This window comes from Odocoileus virginianus, chromosome 4 (genome assembly GCF_023699985.2).
Source record: "Odocoileus virginianus isolate 20LAN1187 ecotype Illinois chromosome 4, Ovbor_1.2, whole genome shotgun sequence".
Lineage (NCBI taxonomy): Eukaryota > Metazoa > Chordata > Mammalia > Artiodactyla > Cervidae > Odocoileus > Odocoileus virginianus.
Window position 1 is genome coordinate 11,881,246 of NC_069677.1, and position 8,386 is coordinate 11,889,631.

The window sequence follows — 8,386 nt, forward strand, 5'->3', positions numbered from 1 at the left end:
TTAATACCCCACTCACAACTATGGATAGATCAACTAAACAAAATTAACAAGGAAACACAAACTTTAAATGACACAATGGAGCAGCTAGACCTAATTAAATCTATAGGACATTTCACCCCAAAACAATCAACTTCACCTTTTTCTCAAGTGCACACAGAACCTTCTCCAGAATAGATCACATCCTGGGCCATAAATCTAGTCTTGGTAAATTCAAAAAAATTGAAATCATTCCAGTTATCTTTTCTGACCACAGTGCAGTAAGATTAGATCTCAATTACAGGGAAAAAAATTATCAAAAATTCAAACATATGGAGGCTAAATAACATGCATCTGAATAACCAACAAATCATAGAAGAAATCAAAAAAGGAATCAAAGTATGCATAGAAATGAATGAAAATGAAAACACAACAACCCAAAACCTGTAAAAGCAGTGCTAAGGGGAAGGTTCATAGCATTACAGGCTTACCTCAAGAAACAAGAAAAAAGTCAAATAAATAACTCTACACCTAAAGCAACTAGAGAAGGAAGAAATGAAGAACCCCAGGGTTAGTAGAAGGAAAGAAATCTTAAAAATTAGGGCAGAAATAAATGCAAAAGAAACTAAAGAGACCATAGCAAAAATCAACAAAGCTAAAAGCTGGTTTTTTGAAAAAATAAACAAAATTGACAAACCATTAGCAAGACTCATTAAGAAACAAAGGGAGAAGAACCAAATTAACAAAATTAGAAACGAAAATGGAGAGATCACAACAGACAACACTGAAATACAAAGAATCGTAAGAGACTACTACCAGCAGCTCTATGCCAGTAAAATGGACAACTTGAAAGAAATGGACAAATTCTTAGAAAAGTAAAACTTTCCAAAACTGAACTAGAAAGAAATAGAAGATCTTAACAGACCCATCACAAGCAAGGAAATCGAAACTGTAATCAGAAATCTTCCAGCAAACAAAAGCCTGGGACCAGATGGCTTCACAGCTGAATTCTACCAAAAATTTAGAGAAGAGCTAACACCTATCTTACTCAAACTCTTCCAGAAAAGTGCAGAAGAAGGTAAACTTCCAAACTCATTCTATGAGGCCACCAACACCCTAATTCCAAAACCAGATAAAGATGCCACAATAAAAGAAAACTACAGGCCAATATCACTTATGAACATAGATGCAAAAATCCTTAACAAAATTCTAGCAAACAGAATCCAACAACATATTAAAAAAATCATACACCACGACCAAGTGGGCTTTATCCCAGGAATGCAAGGATTCTTTAATATCCACAAATCAATCAATGTAATACACCACATTAACAAATTGAAAGATAAAAACCATATGATTATTTCAATAGATGCAGAGAAAGCCTTTGACAAAATTCAACACCTATTTATGATTAAAACTCTCCAGAAAGCAGGAATAGAAGGAACATACCTCAACATAATAAAAGCTATATATGACAAACCCACAGCAAGCATTACCCTCAATGGTGAAAAATTGAAAGCATTTCCCCTAAAATCAGGAACAAGACAAGGGTGCCCACTCTCACCACTATTATTCAACACAGTTTTGGAAGTTTTGGCCACAGCAATCACAGCAGAAAAAAGAAGTAAAAGGAATCCAGATAGGAAGAGAAGAAGTGAAACTCTCACTGTTTGCAGATGACATGATCCTCTACATAGAAAACCCTAAAGACTCTACCAGAAAATTACTAGAGCTAATCAGCAAATATAGTAAAGTTGCAGGATATAAAATTAACACACAGAAATCCCTTGCATTCCTGTACACTAACAATGAGAAATCAGAAAGAGAAATTAAGGAAACAATACCATTCACCATTGCAACAAAAAGAATAAAATACTTAGGAGTATATCTACCTGAAGAAACAAAAGACCTATATATAGAAAACTATAAAACACTGATGAAAGAAATCAAAGAGGACACAAACAGATGGAGAAACATACTGTGTTCATGGATTGGAAGAATCAATATTGTCAAAATGGCTATACTACCCAAGCAATCTATAGATTCAATGCAATCCCTATCAAGCTACCAACGGTATTTTTCACAGAACTAGAACAAATAATTTCACAATTTGTATGGAAATACAAAAAACCTCGAATAGCCAAAGTAACTTTGAGAAAGAAGAATGAAACTGAAGGAATCAACCTGCCTGACTTCAGACTATACTACAAAGCCACAGTCATCAAGACAGTATGGTACTGGCACAAAGACAGAAATATAGATCAATGGAACAGAATAGAAAGCCCAGAGATAAATCCACGAACCTATGGTCACCTTATCTTCGACAAAGGAGGCAAGGATATACAATGGAAAAAAGACAACCTCTTTAACAAGTGGTGCTGGGAAAACTGGTCAACCACCTGTAAAAGAATGAAACTAGAACACTTTCTAACACCATACACAAAAATAAACTCAAAATGGATTAAAGATCTAAATGTAAGACCAGAAACTATCAAACTCCTAGAGGAGAACATAGGCAAAACACTCTCCGACATAAATCACAGCAGGATCCTCTATGACTCACATCCCAGAATTTTAGAAATAAAAGCAAAAATAAACAAATGGGACCTAATGAAACTTAAAAGCTTTTGCACAACAAAGGAAACTATAAGCAAGGTGAAAAGACAGCCCTCAGATTGGGAGAAAATAATAGCAAACGAAGCAACAGACAAAGGATTAATCTCAAAAATATACAAGCAACTCCTCCAGCTCAACTCCAGAAAAATAAATGACCAAATCAAAAAATGGGCCAAAGAACTAAACAGACATTTCTCCAAGGAAGACATATAGATGGCTAACAAACACATGAAAAGATGCTCAACATCACTCATTATCAGAGAAATGCAAATCAAAACCACAATGAGGTACCATTATACGCCAGTCAGGATGGCTGCTATCCAAAAGTCTACAAGCAATAAATGCTGGAGAGGGTGTGGAGAAAAGGGAACCCTCTTACACTGTTGGTGGGGATGCAAATTAGTACAGCCACTATGGAAAACAGTGTGGAGATTTCTTAAAAAGCTGGAAATAGAACTGCCATATGACCCAGCAATACCACTTCTGGGCATACACACTGAGGAAACCAGATCTGAAAGAGACACGTGCACCTCAATGTTCATCGCAGCACTGTTTATAATAGCCAGGACATGGAAGCAACCTAGATGCCCATCGGCAGACGAATGGATGAGGAAGCTGTGGTACATATACACCATGGAATATTACTCAGCCATTAAAAAGAATTCATTTGAATCAGTTCTAATGAGATGGATAAAACTGGAGCCCATTATACAGAGCGAAGTAAGCCAGAAAGATAAAAGAACATTACAGCATACTAACACATATATATGGAATTTAGAAATATGGTAATGATAACCCTATATGCAAAACAGAAAAAGAGACACAGAGGTACAGAACAGACTTTTGGACTCTGTGGGAGAAGGCGAGGGTGGGATGTTTCAAGAGAACAGCATCGAAACATGTATATTATCTATGGTGAAACAGATCACCAGCCCAGGTTGGCTGCATGAGACAAGTGCTCAGGCCTGGTGCGCTGGGAAGACCCAGAGGGATCGGGTAGAGAGGGAGGTGGGAGGGGGGAACGGGATGGGGAATACATGTAAATCCATGGCTGATTCATGTCAATGTATGACAAAACCCACTACAATATTGTAAGGTAATTAGCCTCCAACTAATAAAAATGGGGAAAAAAAAAAAGTGAGCAATTTCAAACACGGCTTTTGAAAGAACTATCTCACCCAAGGTTGTTTTTTTGCAAGCCACAGGAGACAGCACCACCTACTGGCCATGTAATTTGCCCAGGGGTTAAGAAGGGGGAAAGAGGGTGGCAGTTAATTCAGGGGTAAAACTGCCCCAAAGATTTAAGTTTCCAGCTGTTTTGGTGTTGATGCCACCTGGATGGCTGAGTCCCTTCTCCATAAAGAGGCTCAGAGCCCACTGAAGCTTTCTTGTTCATAAAAAACTCCTGATCTCTAGAATCTCTGGAGAAGGAATGAAAAATAATGTGATCTGGATTTTGACTGTAAGTAGCCGAGCCACTGGTCTAGAGCAATGGTTCTCAAACTCCCCCATGCATTTGAATCACCTGCAAAGCCTCAACAAGCAGGATACGCAGGCCTGATCTAGACCAGTGAAGCACTCTTGGGTGGGACCCAGGTATCAGTGACTTTTAAATCTTCTCAAGTGACTCCAGTGTACAGTCAAGACCTGCTTGGGGCAGTGGCCCACCCCCAGCTAGTTTGCCTGATGCTCATCTCAGCCTTCAGGCTGAAGCAGAGATCAGCAGAATGACGTGTGTGTGCTCCTGTGCTGTCCCGGGGCTGTGATCAGAGGATGCCTTCCTCGGGGTCAGAGAGGCTCCCACATGAGCATCTACACCCCATTTTTAAAAAACAGCTCTATTGAGGTCTAATAAACTTCATATACACAGGTTATAATTCAAGTTTTGCTATACCCGTGAATAGTTATGTATGGATAGGACTGCTTTTTAATACACTGTCTAGGTTTGTTACAGCTTTGCTCCTTGGAAGAAAAGCTATGACAAACCTAGACAGTGTATCCGTACAGTCAAAGCTATGGTTTTTCCAGTAGCCATGCATGGATGTGAGAGTTGGACCATAAAGAAGGTTGAGCACTGAAGAATTGATGCTTTTAAACTGTGGTGTTGGAGAAGACTTTTGAGAGTGGAAGATCAAATGAGTCAATCCTAAAGGAAATCAACCCTGAATACTCATTGGAAGGACTGATACTAAAGCTGAAGCTCCAATGCTTTGGCCATGACTGAGCAACTGAACAACAACAAATACCCGTGAAACTTTCACCACCATCAAGATAATGAGCATACTCTTCGAGGCTGAACTGAGAGACTCCTGCTTTATACTGTTTCATAACTTTTAGTATTCTATGCAAGGCATTGTGCTGGGTGAGAAAGAAACACAGACTTACCTAGGGCAAGACCTCTATCCCGGGGAAGCGAGTTCCAGGTCTCAGCTGACACAAGGGAGGTGATACTTCTACTTAAGAGGGCTGCGTAGAGAAGAGGAGGATTAGAGAAAGTTGGTCAGAGGAGATGGTGGTTTAGCTGTTCTAGACAGATGGAGGTGTATGTTAGGCAGTTGAAGGAAAGGGGTGTGTCAAGCGTAGGACACAGCATAGGCCAAAAGTGGAGGCAGAAGGAGGTGGCATGTTTAGGGAGCAGTTGGTGTACCAGTGTTAGTGCACTGCTGGGGAGGGGACGAGGCATGGGGTGGGCAGGAGTGGCAAAGCTGGAGCTGTTGGTGCCACAGCAGGAGTGATGGAAGGAGCCACAAGGAGTCTGACTGGATTCTCTGAGCTTCATTCTCTCAGGGCAGAGCCCCCGAGAGCCCTAAGCAAGGAAGTGCCATGATCAGACTCACATCTTAGAGAGTTCATTCTGAGAGCCCTCTAGTGTTGCAGGTCAGTTAGAAGACCTTTGCAGAAGTCCCAGTGAGCAGATGGAGAAGGCAACGGCAACCCTCTCCAATACTCTTGCCTGGAAACTCCCATGGACAGAGGAGCCTGGTAGGCTGCAGTCCATGGGGTTGCTAAGAGTTGGACACGACTGAGCGACTTCACTTTCACTTTTCACTTTCATGCACTGGAGAAGGAAATGGCAACCCACCTCAATATTCTTGCCTGGAGAATCCCAGGGATGGGGGAGCCTGGTGGGCTGCCGTCTGTGGGGTCACACAGAGTCGGACACAACTGAAGCAACTTAGCAGCAGCAGCAGCAACAGAGAGCAGAAGCAAATGAATTACAGCATATTATATAAGAATCAAAAGCAACTTTGGAGGCAAGAGCCATTTTCATAAACATTATACACATATATATTTAGAGCATTATTTTTATTCACACAATAGCAATGAAAGACTCCCAAGAATGAGTGTACTCTGGTCCATGAAGCCCAGAGTTTTGAATGTCCCAGGACCTTTGAGAAGTGATGGAAACTGACATAGTGTATTGAAGAGGAGCATGAGACAGGTGGGACTCTTAAAGAAGAAGTTCAAATAGCCTACTTTTAGCACTAAATCCAGAATCATCTTCAAATGTAAAGGAGGTAACATGCGTGTCAGAACTAGAGTCTGTGATGACAAGTTACAGTTGTTCAGTTGCTAAGTCGTGTCTGATTCTCAGCAACTCAATGGACTGCAGCATAGTAGGCTTCCCTGTCCTTCACTATATCCCATAGTTTGCTCAAACTCATGTCCATTGAGTCGATGTTGACATCCAACCATCTCATCCTCTGTCGCCCCCTTCTCCTCTTGCCCTCAATCTTTCCCAGCATCAGGGTCATCTCCATTGAGTCAGTTCTTCACATCAGGTGGTCAAAGTATCAGAGCTTCACCTTCAGCACTTCTAATGAATATTCAGGGTTGATTTCCTTCAGAATTGACTGGTTTGATCTCCTTGCTGTCCAAGAGACTCTCAAGAGTCTTCTGCAGCACCACAGTTCAAAAGGATCAACTCTTTGGTGCTCAGCCTTCTTTATGGTCCAACTCTCATATCCGTACATGACTACTGGAAAAACCACAGTTTTGACTATACACACCTTTGTGAGCAAAGTGATGTCTCTGCTTTTTAATATCCTGTCTAGGTTTGTCATAGTTTTTCTTCCAGGTAGCAAGCATCTTAGTTTCATGGCTGCAGTCACCGTCCGCAGTAATTTTGGAGCCCAAGAAAATAGTCTGTCACTTTTTTCATTTCTTCCCCATCTATTTGTCATAACATGATGGGGCCAGATGCCATGATCTTTGTTTGTTGAATGTTGAGTTTTAAGCCAGCTTTTCCACTCTCCTCTTGCACCTTCATCAAGAGGTTCTTTAGTTCCTTTTCGCATTCTGCCATTAGGGTGGTATCATCTGCATATCTGAGGTTGTTGATATTTCTCTGGGCAACCTTGATTCCCTCTGTTGATTCATCCAGCTTGGCATTTTGCATAATGTATTCTGCATATAAGTGAAATAAGCAGGGTGACAATATACAGCCTTGATGTACTCCTTTCCCAATTTTGAACCAGTCTGTTGTTCCATGTCCAGTTCTAACTGTTGCTTCTTGACCTGCACACAGATTTCTCAGGAGGCAGGTAAGATGGTCTGGTATTCTCATCTCTTTAAGAATTTTCCCCAATTTGTTGTGATACACACAGTCAAAGGCTTTAGTGTAGTCAACGAAGCAGATGTTTTTCTGGAATTCTCTTGCTTTTTCTATGATCTAGTGGATGTTGGCAATTTGATCTCTGGTTCCTCTGCCTTTTCTAAATCCAGCTTGAACATCTGGAAGTTCTCCGTTCATGTACTGTTGAAGGCTAGCTTAAAGGATTTTGAGCATTACCTTGCTAGTATGTGAAATGAGCACAATTGTATGGTAGTTTGACAAGTTACAGTGGTCAGTCAATTTTAAGTTATGTCTGCATTAATTCTATCAACTCATTGATTGATAACATATGTCTTTACTGTGGGCATTAATAGCTCATATGAGTGTGTTTGTTTTATTCTGTTCACCAGTTAGCCTTGAGAACACAAGAGTAAACCCTAGCTGTATCGATTCAGTGAGGCTGCTTTCACCTGCAAGAAGAGAAATAATTTTCAAACTGGCCTAAAAGTAAAATCTAAAGCCTTCAGCTATGGTCTGATCAGAGCACCAGCTCCATTTCCCCATGATTCTCTCAGTTTTGCCCTGTATGTGTCAGTTCAGCAAAACTGAAGCAGTTCAAGGCCTCATAGCTCAACCTCTCTCTCCAGAACTCTCTCCTCCCACAAGTCTCCTACCAACATTTAAGCTTTATTCTAATTGTATCCACTTAGGCCATGTGCTCACTAAGTCGATCACTGTGGCAAGGGGGCATGGGATTCCACTGAAAGGCTTGAGCCAACCAAGGCCTACATTTGAAGCTGAGGGTCGGGGGGGTTGGATCAGTCCCATTCAAAATGCTTGGTTGCTTCATAATGGAAGAGTGGTGGGATATGCAGGGGAAGAAGCCAGAAATGTCTACTCTATGATTAAAAAAAAAAAATTACGTTGGGTAGGGACTTCTCTGCTGGTTCAGTGATTAAGAATCTGCCTTCCAATGCAGGGGATGAAGGTTCGATCCCTGGTTGGGGAACCGAAATCCCACACACCACAGTGAAGCTAAGCCAGCACACCATAACTACTGGGCCCACGTGCTCTAGAGCCCGTGTTCCACAAGAAAAGCCCACATACTGCAATAAAGACCCAGTGCAGCCAAATTTTTTATTTTTAAATTACCTTGGGTAATGCAACCGCACCTAATGACCAGATGTTAATCAATTTGGTTTACCACATGTCAGGTTTGCTATTAAAAGTGAAACTTAA